The sequence below is a fragment of the Vanacampus margaritifer genome, chromosome 5, assembly GCF_051991255.1.
Source record: "Vanacampus margaritifer isolate UIUO_Vmar chromosome 5, RoL_Vmar_1.0, whole genome shotgun sequence".
Lineage (NCBI taxonomy): Eukaryota > Metazoa > Chordata > Actinopteri > Syngnathiformes > Syngnathidae > Vanacampus > Vanacampus margaritifer.
Window position 1 is genome coordinate 6,969,183 of NC_135436.1, and position 14,860 is coordinate 6,984,042.

At 40.0% G+C, this 14,860-nt stretch overlaps 1 protein-coding gene across 1 annotated transcript in view; it reads left to right on the top strand.

Annotated features, from left to right (window-relative positions):
• The window catches only part of gal3st2 (galactose-3-O-sulfotransferase 2), a 50,025-nt gene that overhangs the window by 977 nt on the left and 34,188 nt on the right, over positions 1-14,860 (top strand). The gene's annotated exons all lie outside the window — the stretch shown is intronic.

Below are 14,860 nucleotides of genomic sequence, written 5' to 3' on the forward strand. Positions count from 1 at the left end.
AACAAGCTCACAGGGAAAAGATGACTGATCTTCTTCAAATGAGAGTTGCACACCTGAAGCCATTTATTTCTAGAGACATAGGGCAAAAGTTCATGTGGGCTTGTGGGTGCTGGAGAGTGAAGCATGTAGGAGGAGCATACAGTGGAACTTGTAAAATCTAACAAATTCCATTCTGGGATTTGTTCACAGTTATTGTTTACATTTAAGATAATTATCATGCCTTTGTCTCCATCTGGTGTTGGCGCTTCTGCAGAGCTGCCACGTTTCAACTGTTACGGATTGTCTGTATGTTGTTATGAAAATCCCTGAAAGCTGCTGCCTTACAGCCGTAAAAGTATGACCAACAGAGGGAGACAGAACGGGAAGCTGGGAGAGTCACTAGAATCAGTGTCCCAAGTTTCTTAGGTTAAAAAAAACAAAACAAAACAATAAGCACACATATATGACATGTAAGATATATTGAAGAAAAATAAAATTTCAACTTGGAGGTCTTTCCATTGAAGAGTGTTTTGCTTCTGAGGTGTAATTCTCGTAATGTTCCAATGTTCCTTTTTTTTCCTTTTTTCTGGAGAGCTCAGTATTGTTCATTCGGTAATTTTACTGATTTGACATGTCATCATCATTGCTCTCTCTTTTTTTTGTATGTGGGTGATTATGTGTTGTGCGTGTGTGCGTGCATGCGTGCGAGTGTGTGTGTATTCATTAGTTTACCTAAAACCTATTTAAAAGAAAAAATCCCATCTCGTTCACCTAAACCGAACACTTCCAGCCAGAGTCGTGAGGCCGTCAGGAGACCTGAGGAAGGACCAAAGAAAAGAAAGGAAAGTGAAATCCAGCACCGACCAGACACCACCCACCAGGCCACCAACCAGAGTCCTTCACAAATCCCAGAGACATCTAAGTTCCATCAAATCAGGGAGACCTCAAGAGACCAAAGGAGAGACTGAGGAAAGGAAGGAAGGACAGACGAAGCAGAGTGAGATCCACAGACACCATCCTCCACCGATTCAATGACCTGAGGAAGAAGCAGATTGAGTCTGAGTTTCGATAGATGCTGGTGTGTGCTGATGCATGGATCTGGCATGCATGAAAATCTCCACCAAAGAGGGGCGCCGTCGACCCCTACCAGGACAGAGCAAGCGCAGCACCTCAGGGCCCCCCAGGCCGCGGCAGCGCCAAAGGAGCAAACCCAGGAGCGCCCCCACCCCAACGCGGCCCGCGCCCCCAACCCAACGCAGCAGGACGGGGCACTGCAGGCCCGCCAGGCACCCCACCGGTCCACAGCCCCCGCTACCCCCACGACCCCCGCCATCCACCCCAACACAGCCCCAGCCGCCCCCAGGCCCCCAAACCCCCAGACATCCCCACCCCCATCCAGCCCCCCCCCAACTGGCAGCCCCCCAGCCCCTGACCCCCAGATCCCCCGCACCCAGGCACCGGCGCAGGAGAGGGGCATCCGCGTCCACCACACCCCCCACCGCGTGGAGGGACGGCACACCGGGCGGGTGCGCCTCTCGCCCCCGCCCTCCAAACCACCATCCACCCCACCGGGACCCCGGCGGGCATATGGGACCAGCCTGGCGGGGCGATAGAGCTTGCCCCCCGCATACTGGGGCCCGCCCGAGGTGCCAGGAGGTCCACCGGAGCGGGGCGGGCACAACACCAACCCACCCACCTCCCGGAGCGCCGAGACCCGGGCCACGGATGGAGTCCCCGGCCCAGGGGAGGGGGTGGAAGGCGGACAGGGGAGGGGGAAGGGACGGGGGAAGGAGACGACAAGAAGGGCAGGGGGCAGCGGCAGGGCCGCAGAGAGAGGGGGAGAGGAGGCGGAAGGATGATGAGGGAGAGGGGACAGGGAGGCGGAGGACGGGCGGGGAGAGGCGGGGAGAGGCGAGGAGGGAGAGGCAGCAAGGGGGAGGAAGGGGGAGGGGAGAGGGAACCACGGGGCACCTCGGCGGCCCACAGGCCCCGAACCACGTCACCGGGCCCAGAGCGACGGACCGCGCCCGGGCGGCGCCGCCCCGGACACCAGGGAGAGCGCATTGGAGGTGAATCTGCTCGATCCTGTTGGCAGCAACTGGGTCACTGACTATAAAAACACAACCATTAGTTACAAATTGCCAAATTCAGAAACATCAATGTAAGTTATCACGATGTGGTGGCTCTCGTTAACAGGCAGAATTAAGTAACCAGAATAAGGTTAAAATATTCTACGTATTGAAGGGTGTAGTTATTAATCCATAACTTTTGCGTGTCCAATAAACCAACTGGTGAGATGAGAAATGAACAGAGTTTCCTGCGCAGGATAATTGTTAGAGGAGATCTCCTGTTGCACCATTGAATCAAACTCCGACAAGTTCTGATCAACAATGCACACCCTCCTCTCGAAGGGCCAGCCTTTTATTACAATTCAGTCTCCAAGCAGAATATCTCTCCCTTCATGAATGAGCAAATGTGTTATACAGTTGAAGGACATGTCAAACAATAGAACTCTTAGTGCAGTTGCAGCTGTGTTCGTCTCTAGCCAAAATATGTATATTTTCAAGGCACTTTTCGTATTCTTCTCCATAACAAAATCTCACTTTATCATTTGACCCAAAAGCACCAATGACCGTGACCAATGGAAAAGCAAAGCAAGTTCTGTTCAAGACCACAATGTACGTGTACAAAATAAAACAAGAAATTCTGGACCAATCAGTGTATAGCAAAATCAAGGGCGAAAATATGTTTTCGCACAAAGTGATGAGAAGGAACTTTTTTAGACTAAATAATATGGTCCCAGCTTAAGGCCAGAGCATACGAGGTCAACATCATGTGCCCTGCTCAGGACACAAGACACTTTGACAAACTTAAAATGAAGAATTAAAATGTTCATGATCAGTAACAATAATTGATATATGAAAATAGGTATTAAAATGTTATAATATCCTTCAGTCCCCCCTTTGGGCTTATTTAAAATAAAGCCCAAAAACTAAATATTTAAACATTTTTACCAAAGGATTCCCGCGGGATTTTCATCATCGCAATGGCAGGTGCAACATAGGAAGAGGAAAAATGAAAACATTCTTTTTAGCAGGAGAGGAGGTCAGTCATATGTCAAAACAATGTGATTCATTAAAAGATTTTTTGTTTTTGTTTTTTTCTCAGTAAAATAAGCATATCATATATGAAGACAGTGTGTTGTGATTATGTTCAAAATTTGTGTTGGGGAATCCCAGAAATAGCAAATTGGCATGACAGTCAGTATGAGAAAGAGTGTCATTATGTACGTGCAATTGGAGACGCGATTGAAGACTTGTTGTCGTTTGGGCTAGGGAAGTTTTTGTTGCTTGCTTTTTGTTTTTCCAAACAGAGTCCTTCAGCTTTGCGATTGGCTGGCAACCTGTTCAGGTTGCACCTTGCCTCCTGCCCGAAGCCAGTTGGGATAGGCTCCAGCACCCTCACAATCCTTGTGAGGACAAGTGGTCAAGGGAATGGATGGATGGATGGATTCCTTCTGCTTTTTTAGAACCCACATCAACTGCCAGAGATGCAGGGATTCGTCGCTGGGATTTGTTTCCCAGGGTGTGGCTCATTCTTTGTGGAACGCCCCGGAAAAGGGACACATTCCTCCTCCCTCCATTGGGTAATCCTCAGCTCATCTGGTGGAAACTGGAAGCAGTTGAATGGCCTCTCGGCTGGCACGTCTGGTCACTGGAGCAGCTGGCTGGTCTCTCTGTTGATTCCCGTGGTGGCTGGCTCCTGAAGGTGGGGGTTGAGTAGAAGGCGGACCTCCGGTTGGTCTAATAGGCAAGATGTGGAACCAGGTGCCCCGTGGACTGGACTAGATTGACCTTTTCATCACCTTATCTGGGTGCAAAATATTTTCATTTAGTCACTAATAAACATTTATTCACATCCCTTCTTTTTGAAAGAGCATTTTGGTAGTGTTATTAGTTAGGGGTTAGTAAATGTTAGTAAAGTTCTGTAGGCCTCTCCTGTGGGAAAAAATTCTGTTTGTTGTGACATTCAATTAGGATCCAGCCTTTGGCTGACTTTAATGACCTGAGCACATTCTTAAATGCAAAAAATGTAAATCTTTAGCCAGTTCAAATCTGACGAGGCCAATTTTGTTTACAGAATGTAATAATTATTGGAATGTTTTATTATAATATTTATTGTTATAGATATAGCATGGATGTGCTTCCGGCCATTAAACAAATGCAACTTTCGCCTCAATAATAAAATCAAAAAATAACAACTTCCCCCAGGGCCCCAGGGATTAATAAAAATAGAAATGGAACATATTCACCTTAATTTGTCGTCTCTGCCGAAACTTACTCCTTCTCCATGGTCCAAAAAATTCCCCAAGGTCCTCCTATAAAATTCGTTCTCACGGACTATCTCTAATTATCATATTAAGACTAACTTTTAATTTTATATTTATTTTTTATTTCGCAATGACATACCCAGACCAACTAATAATTCCCCCTTCTGAAAAAGATCGCTTTAGAGAATTTTTCAGACTAATATATAAAGTTTTGCAGTACCTAAATTTAGCTTGTGTATTTATTTTAAAAAGAGGGGAAAAAGTTTACATTTAACCAGTAAATTCAACAATGCATCCCAAGCCAGTGTTTAAATTTGAAAAGAGAATTTGGGAAAATATCAAAAGACCAAGTTTTAAAAAATAAAATATAATAATTAAGGTTCAAATAAATTATATCTTATCTATATTCATATTAGCTGTTTTCAATTTCTGAAACTTTAAATTTACCAATATTATCTTTTGTACTTTAAAATATTGTAGCTTAACCAATAAATTTAACAAAAAATCAAATATTATCAATACATAAAGTTGCCCTTAGTTTTAATATTACCATTAAGCTTACTAGTCCCCCTGTTTGATGTTTGTCCAAAAAACTGACTGTTTTAAAATAGCAAAATAAACAAATCAGATCAAATCAAAAATAGACATCAAAAAGTTTTTAAAATATAAAAAATTTGTATATATAAAATGTTGTCAATCAATTAGTTAAATTTACCAAATGTTTTACTGTAAATGTTATAACCCTACCCATGTCAAAATATAGATTTCAGTGCAAACAGTCAGCGTCAAATCATATGGCCCGGTATCAGCAATTCAAAGAGAGCATTGTTTGTTGGGTGTGGCCTTCGTATGGCATAGTTCTTTCGTAGGACAGTTCTGGACGCAGGAACGCTTTGAAGACGCTTGTGCAGAATATTTGGAGCAGTTTCATAGAACAGTTCATTTGGCAGTGGAGCAGTTTTTCTTTTTTCACATTTGTATATGATGGCACAGTCTTTGTGGCAATAGTCGGCAGGAATCTCCGCCCTTCCATCTGGCGTTAGCAGGCTGCAGGTGTAGTCAGGTATGGCGGCATCTTTTTCCACCGCCCTGCTGGTGGTGGTGACAGGTGGCAGTTGCAGTTTCTCTGTCCCGCCAGTTGACTTTTATTATGAAATACTGACCCCGACCATCAATTTTTCAGCCGACCATTCTCACCTAAAATCTCATCAACATCTAGGCCATAATATGTCAGTAAAATCAAAATCTGTCTTTATTTCAAAGAGATGAGAAAAAAAAAATAAAAAATTCTTTGAGGGGAGAAAAAAAAATAAATAATTTTTTTTTTAAAAAATATTTCCTTAGAGGGAAAAAAAAATAAATAAAATAAAATAAAAAATAAAAAATAAAATAAAATAAAAATAATTAAACAATAAAAGTTCATACTTTAAAATAATTGCTAATTATATGTCAATATTTGTTATGGTTGTCAATATTCAATTAGTGTGTTTTGCATATCTTCATAAATAACATTTAGGATGAGATTAGGATAGATATACCTTAACAATTTACAAATATAATTCCGAATCAATTAATAAGTGTGGTAGCTTTCAATTAATATTTTCACAAAACGTCTAATCAGCTTTTTAGTCAAACATCAAAACAAAAAATTAACTTAATTACATCGCACCTGATGAATATATCAAAAGTGTCATTCTTCCAGACGACCCCCCCATGGACTCCAAATCTAAATGGGACTCAAGCAAAAGACATAGTTAATATTACATTTGGGAGAGATAAAAATTATTTTATAATGGGAAAAGAAACAAAAACAAACAAACAATCATCTATATAAAAATTATTCCACATTAGTCATGCTGTCCAAGTTATTCGTTATTGGTTATTATTATTATCATCATTAAAATAAAATAAAGAATAGAGACTAAACTGTTTGATGTCATTGAGGTTTACAAGCAATTGTTAATATGGGTTTTTTCAAAAAAAAAATAATAATAAAAATAATAAAAAAAAAAAAAAAAAATTGGCTTTCGGCATTTGTAATTTGAAGACATCTAGTGGTTTTAGGTATGTCATTACATCTATAATTCTTAAAGGGTGACATCTCGCTCTAAATACACTTTAAAATACAAGTTATATAATGCCGCTGAATTATTTAAGCAGACCCTTAAATTCACCATTTTAGCATAAAAATCTTATTAATCTTACCGTCTAATTAATTCACCCTGCTTAGCGCATTTTAAACGGTTTAATTTGTTCTATCACATAAATTTATATCATACAGTTATTTTATTTGCAAAGCCACATTTCAATATTAATCATTTTCCAATATACTTTTCTTAAAGTGGGGGCTTGTCCGGGATATTCTTCTACAATAAAAAAATAAATTGTATTCAGTCTTAACTTTATTGAACAAACGGGGGCCGTTTACGGACCTTCAAAGTTAAATTGCCGTCATTAAAATTTCAAACGAATGCCATATCTTATTTAAAATAAACTAACCTTTTCCACTATATAATCAAATCCCGTCGTTCAATATTAATTACATTTTAAGTCAATATTCAACGGTATGTTTAATCCGGAAGCTTTAATTCCGATAAGCGGTCAAATCATTTAGTCCTTCAGAATAAAAGCGTACCGTAGTCATTTTTTTTAGTCATTATTTAACGTTATATAAATGGTTATAACTTCACAAAAATACCTAAATTTAGTATTCTAGCATTATTTGTTATCTTATCCAAAATTACACGATCATGTGTCGTTTTTATTCCACTCGTAAACGTGTTCTATATCTCGTTTTTTTTCGTCGAACGGCCGGCGGTGCAAATTTCAACGTTCGTCATCAATAAAATTAACTCACCGTAGCTTATAACGGCGCCATAAAATTTATTCCACCGCAATCGTATATCCATTTTATCAGTTTTTCAACCCACGGACTGGGCATTTCTCCGATCGCAACTGCGCATGTGCTCGCAACTCCCTGTCGCCTCATGACAACCATTTTTGTAGTTCTCAAACAGTGTTTTCTTTCTATTAATTATTGCCCGTATTTTATAGCTTATTATATTATATTTCTAAATATATTGTCGTCGTAATTATTGACAAAATTAATCAACAAAATATTTCATCGCGGTCCCTTTAAGATTTTACCGTGACTTTAGAGTTTCTTCACCGATCAGACGGCATACACACACAACGGACAGACAAGACATGTCGTTTTGTACGACATATCAACACATAAATATCCGGATGTCAACTGCGCTACCCCAGCTTCAACAGTTTTTTGTCTTTGAATTTTAATCACGAATATTCAATAGACCTATTGACTTGATCTAAGGCGTCGTATCAAATATGCTTTAGTCAGCCCGACTTACACGAGTTGAGTCAATACATCTTATATCTTGTCTAAAAATGTCAATATCCAATTATTCATAGACCTATCGATTAATCTTAAAACGGCATATTAAATCCGTTTTATGTCAATCTGACTTCTTATAAGTTGAGTCTTTTGTCCCTAGAAAATGAAGCAGTCGATCCTCCCGCAGCTTTAATCGGCAACACTTATTCAAGGATCTTGTTATCTAATTACCCAAGAATCTATTGCTCATAAAAACAAAGTGTTTGTCTCGTAATTCTCCCGCGCATCAGGCAGGGATCAAGACAAAGATGCTTTTTGAGCCGACTTCTCTCAACTTAAATATGTATGGACGTAAAACCAATGCCCACACATCTAACGCTTGGTTACAACAATAATGTTTCCCCAGCTGATTTACTCTCAACTTCAACAACTTAATCTTAATCTTAACCTCATACTTAATCTTAACCTCATATACACAGACTTCAAATCAATTATCTACGTATCTATCATCTGTAAAAACAAAATTGTAAAGACAAAATGTTTCCCAGACTGACTTACAAGCGATCGCTATTCAATTCAATGTGCACCACAAATATGTATACTTCAAATACCGTAGGACTCCATACAACCAAACAACTTAAACTTCTACCTCTGCTCACACAAATCTCACCCTTGATTTGGTTATCTTACAAGAACGCATGGCGGCCGGAGCGCTCCTAGACAGAAAGAATTCCTCAAACGTGGATAAGATCTCCACTTACCTCAATTAATATGGCGCCAGGAATTCAAACCGTCCGCGAACGCAACAACCGTCAAACGCCTTGCCGTCGGAGGGTCACCAACTGAAGGGTGTAGTTATTAATCCATAACTTTTGCGTGTCCAATAAACCAACTGGTGAGATGAGAAATGAACAGAGTTTCCTGCGCAGGATAATTGTTAGAGGAGATCTCCTGTTGCACCATTGAATCAAACTCCGACAAGTTCTGATCAACAATGCACACCCTCCTCTCGAAGGGCCAGCCTTTTATTACAATTCAGTCTCCAAGCAGAATATCTCTCCCTTCATGAATGAGCAAATGTGTTATACAGTTGAAGGACATGTCAAACAATAGAACTCTTAGTGCAGTTGCAGCTGTGTTCGTCTCTAGCCAAAATATGTATATTTTCAAGGCACTTTTCGTATTCTTCTCCATAACAAAATCTCACTTTATCATTTGACCCAAAAGCACCAATGACCGTGACCAATGGAAAAGCAAAGCAAGTTCTGTTCAAGACCACAATGTACGTGTACAAAATAAAACAAGAAATTCTGGACCAATCAGTGTATAGCAAAATCAAGGGCGAAAATATGTTTTCGCACAAAGTGATGAGAAGGAACTTTTTTAGACTAAATAATATGGTCCCAGCTTAAGGCCAGAGCATACGAGGTCAACATCATGTGCCCTGCTCAGGACACAAGACACTTTGACAAACTTAAAATGAAGAATTAAAATGTTCATGATCAGTAACAATAATTGATATATGAAAATAGGTATTAAAATGTTATAATATCCTTCAGTATATACGTAGACCATGTTTCTATAAATTTTGATGTTTGGTTTTTATTAGAGGCAGATATTTTTACCATTAAAATGTGATTTATGAGGAGGTTAGACCATTGGTCGATGTTCAGAGTTTGTTTATTTTTCCAGTTTGCGACAGTAAGGGCTACAAGTGTAGATTGAAATTGTTTATGTGGAAAGTCAGTTGTTGTTAGGTCACCTAGCAAACACAAGTTTGGAGATAAAGGTATCCTACAGTCCAAGATAGCAGAAAGTTTTTCTAAGACTTTAGTCCAGAAATACATAACCGGAGTGCATAACCATAAAGCATGAAAATAAGTGTCTGTAGTGTTTTGTAAACACTGGAGACAAATGTCGGAGTCTGAGAGTCCCATTTTCTTCATCATATATTGAGTAATGTATGTTCTATGAATAATTTTATATTGGATAAGTTGTAAATTTGTGTGTTTTGTCATTTTAAATGCGTTTTCACAAATTTGAATCCAAAAGTCAGATTCCGGAGCTATAGACAAGTCTGTCTCCCATTTCGAGATGGTTAAAGACATTTTATCAGTATATGAAAGTAACATATATTTTTCAAAGTTTTTTTGTTGTCGGAGAAAGCTTGGTAATATCTTTAGCTAAAACAGGCGGTTGGAGCATACCCCGAAGTGTTGGAATTAGTTTCTTTATCATATTTTTAACTTGTAGATAATGTAAAAAATTTCCCTTTTTTATTTTATATTTTTGGAGCAAGGATGTATATGATATAAACATATTATCTGAGAAGAGATGGTGGAGATGTGTAATTCCTTTCTGCTCCCACACACCTAAATAAAACGATTGGTTGTTAAGTTGAAAGTCGGGGTTATGCCATAGGGGAGAAAGCCCACAGGGCTCCACTTGGGCTTTTGTAATTTCTAGTGCCTTACACCAGGCAGTCAGGGTGGTGGAAATCATTGGGTTTTTAAAACAATTATGTCGCTTAATCGATGTTGTAATAAAGAGTAAATCTAGAAGTCTGAGGTTATTACAATCCTTCTGTTCTAATTCCAGCCAACAGTTAGTATCTCTGTTGGGTTGTGCCCATAGAATGATATATTGTAGCTGGTTAGCTATATAGTAGTACATAAAATTTGGTGCCTCTAGACCACCTTTAGATTTATTTTTCTGAAGAGTAGATAGACTAATCTTTGCTTTTTTTTTTATTCCAGTAAAATTTTGTAACGGCTGAGTCCAACAACTGGAACCAGTTAGCCGTAGGTTTAAATGGAATCATTGAGAAAAAATAGTTTATTTTGGGTAAAACTTTTATTTTAATGGTGGCTATTCGTCCTATTAGAGAAATAGGAAGATTATTCCAGCACTCCAAGTCACTATAAATGTTATCCAGAAGTGGAGAAAAGTTTAAATGAATTAAATCAGTTAATTTAGGTGAGATTTTTATGCCTAAGTATTTTAAATTACCTATAGGAAATGAGTAGTGTGGGTCCTGGCTTGCAGGGTTCCATGAATTTTCTGTAATAGGTAGAAGTAGAAGTCTGATAACATATAGATTAATTTTATGTTCTGTTACCCCAGAGTGAATTCCTTGAATCCTTCTTTCCTGGCGTATGGCTAATGCAAGTGGCTCAATAAATATTGCAAATAATAAAGGGGATAGTGGGCATCCCTGTCTTGGGCCTCTCTGTAAAGTAAAGCTCTGAGATATAATCCCATTAGTAGTAACTGTAGCTTTAGGAGAATCATATAATACTGATACCCAGTGGATAAAGGATTTCCCAAAGCCAAATTTATTTAAAACAGCAAAGAGGAATGTTGGAATTTATTTCTAAATCAACATAAACTCAAGTTAGTAATCTGACTCCAATTTGTGACCTTACCCAACTGCCACTCATCCAACAATATGCACGCTCGTTCTGCAATAGAAAGGTATCAGGAAGCCGGCATTTTCACACATGAGTGGATTTATTCCTAACACACAGATCTAATACAAGCACCTGGGTCTCGGGTCCCTCTCAATACAGTTCTGTACGCCTCTGTTGCCAACAGCAGATGTACTCCACATCCGAGTTGCCCAGCAATGAGTTATACTACACAATATGCAAATGGCACAGCATCAAAGGCATCCTGGCATTATTCTATTGGCTATGTGTATACTGCAGTTAACTTTAGCTTGCTCTCATTGGTCTTTCTTCCCCTGCAGAATCGTTTGCTTGCTCCTCCCGGTTGTAGTTTCCTCACAGTATTTTCCACCAGCTGCCTCTGTGTTATCACCTCTGGATCCTCTCCGCGACTGGCACCGTTTGTTCTGAAACATTCCATTCTCGCACTCCCTTGCCTCCCACATACACAGGATGCAATGAACTACTTCAAGCTCAAACTCTTATGTTCCTTTATTCCCTCTCATGACCTCAGACGACTGAGGTCATCACTCGAATACCTTGTTTTATTGTTAAACACGAGCTAAAAATCAATAACCATAAGCTAAAAATCAGTAAACAATTAAAAATTAGTAGAAAATTAAAAATCAATAAAAAATTTAATTCTAGTAGAAAATCAGTAGAAAATTTCATTCCCTCCTCATGGCCTCAGGTCCCTGAGGCCACCTTCACATACTCACATCCCGGACTCCCGGAGGGCCACAGCTGTCTCCGCCTCCTGGGGGTCCTTCTGAGGGATCATCATGTACTGGCCACCCGGAGGGAGTGGCCCCAACGTGCGTTCAATTGTCTTAACAGTCAATGATCTGATACATGGAATACAGCAACATCCGCATAACACCATAATGGCGGCAAACACAGCAATAGAAATCAGTACTGATGCAATCATGCTTTTGTATTTGCCAAAGACGTTTAACCAGTCAGAGTACCAACTGGTGTCCACACCTGAGTGCTCCTTCATTTTGTTACTCAGTGTGCGCAGAACCTCCAATGCCTTAGTAAGGCGACCGTCAGGAGACGTATTGTTGGGAATCAAAGTACAGCACTGATCCCCAAAAATACCACACACTCCTCCTCTTTCAGCTAACACCATATCTAAACCCATTCTATTTTGGAATGCCATAAGAGACGTGGCTGCTAATTGCTCATGCACTGCCTGGAGTGCCGAGGTGGTGAAGTTCGCCAATCGTTGGACATTGTAGTGGACATAATTAATCCGGTCCACATTTTTGTTCACTGTAATGAACAGGAAAATACTCTCCCATCCTGCTGCCACTTGATCCACCAATTTGTATTCATCAGGGACCACTCTCGGAACTCCAATTGCATCTATGTACGTGGGGTCTCCTGCATTCAACCATTCTTGCATGTCCCTTTTCTTCCTCACAAGGAAGGGGAGTCTTCCCCACCGTCCAACACCTTCCCAATTTATTCTGGCCATGTCTAATGCTGTCACACTAATTGGCATGATCAGCGTTACTAGGGCGCACTTACCTGAGGCATTGGTGGGAAGCCTATCGTACAACACTTTCGCTCCACACCACAGCCAAACATCAGCACGAGCGAGAGGGATTCCTGCTGGCAAAGACACATTTTCATTACACCATGACTCCTGGATATTTCCAATCCCAGGGCCAGTCCCATTTAACTTTAGGCAGGTGAAATTTTGTTGTGCAACATGGGTGTCAAAAATGGGCTTTTTCTTTTCCATATTTGTCCTTTAGTTTCAATTCTCATAATCGCTTGCACCTCATTTGGGAGGCCATTCAGCATCGCCGTCCTGAACATCATCTCAGCTTCAGGGTAGCTGCCTGGGTGTTTACCTGTGGTCTCAATCCACAGCTCCAATGCCTGAGCATAATGTTGCTCTTTGTCGTACATCAAATTTCTGTATTTTTAACGCTGGTTTCTTATTATAGCAGTGTAAATCATTTAAAAACAACATTATCTTAACTCAGAACTATTCATGTCCGGCCGGGCCATGAACAGTCTGAGAAGAGATTTATACTTATACCTTAAATAAACACCGCAGTTCATTTTTAACAACTTGTCTCATGAAAAAATGTCACCAAGGTGTGTCAATGTTCCTTCCACACCCAAATGGCATATTCCATGGGCTCTAGAAATGATACTTTTCAATCGTTTCTGAGATGGAACATACTTACCGTATTTCTGCTATATGGGTCGTCTTTTGTCATCTTTGTAGAACTTACTTTTCCTCCCATGGTCAAAATCCTCTCCATTCTCTGCCTGTAAATTCCTCACACCAAACTTCATTCTCACATCAGACTTCCTTTTCAACAAACTCAGACAGACCAATCATTCCCCCATCTGATAAAGATCAATTTTGATCATTTCAGACCTGAATGTGAAAACTGCAGCCGCTTCCAAATTGCTGCTTCAAAGAGGAAAAAACAGACACCTTGTGTCCTGTAGATTAAAAACAACCAAATTGCGACAATTTGGCCAACACCAGAACTATAAAAAGATCCCCAGCTGAGCTAGCCATGAGCCATCAAAACAAAAGCCTTTGAGGCAAGAGTTTGTAATGTAAATTTGAATCCTGTTCAGGTAACTTAAAGTGAGAAAAACAAACAACTTAAGCAGATGTACATTAAGATACTGCAGCGGAGGACTTTTAGGGTCAGGAAGAGAAGAGAAAAAGATTTAAAACAGCCCCATTCATCTATTGCAGGTCACAAATCTTCCAAATATCTGCCATCTCAACTAATAAGAGAAACGAGTTATAATCAGAAAAACAAAACAAAATCCCTACTTTAAACCAACCAAAAAGTATTCTTAAAATGCTAACTAACCTCACCTCTTCTACAGAGTAGTGGGGGCTTGTAAAACACAGCAGGGAACTTTGCCTTTGTGCATTCCCCGTGGGATCCAAAGATCACAGTGCTGTTGAGCTTAATCAAAATTAAAAATTTAACCAGCAAATTCGCCGTAAGTGTTCCACATCTGAGTCCAATCTAGAAGCTAAAGTTATAAAAGAGAAATGGGACACAAAATTAGAAGGCCAAATTCAACAAGCATCAAACAACGGAAAATATAGAATTAAAGATTAAAATAAATTTTATACTACCCTAATTCACATAAGCCGTTCTCAATTTCCGAAACTGCGTTGCTATAGATCACATCTCCTTTTCCGACACAGTACAGAGTGCAAACCGTACTCAAAACAGACCAAAATATGACTCAAAGGCCGATCTCAGATGACTCGAACTTTGAGTCCACACTGGAGTTCATATTCCTTCCTGTCCTTGTTGATAGCAGTTTATGCAGGGCAAAGTTCAAAGCAGGCCTTAGCTGTCACTGGAGACCCCTGACAGTTTCATCAGGACGGCTGTGATGAGAGTTTGAGATGTCTGCTCAAAGAGTTGATGGACATTTTGCTCAGATAATTCATAAGAGTCATTGAACAGTCTCATGGCGAGCGGATTTGCAGTATACCATCCTTTTCGCAGTCCGTGTAATCACTTCCCCCCCCCCGAAAGTGACCATTGTTCAGTTCGCCGTCCACTCTGTGCCCAACAGCCAGGTTATTCCAGCACGTTGGAGACACCCAAGAACAACACCTCTCGTCAAAGATTGAACCTGCCTGAAACACTTATACACTCGGAACAGATAGAGGGAGATGAGATAACAGCAAGAGATTTATATGCTTGTTATAATTAAAAATAATAATTTTCTCAGAAAATATGT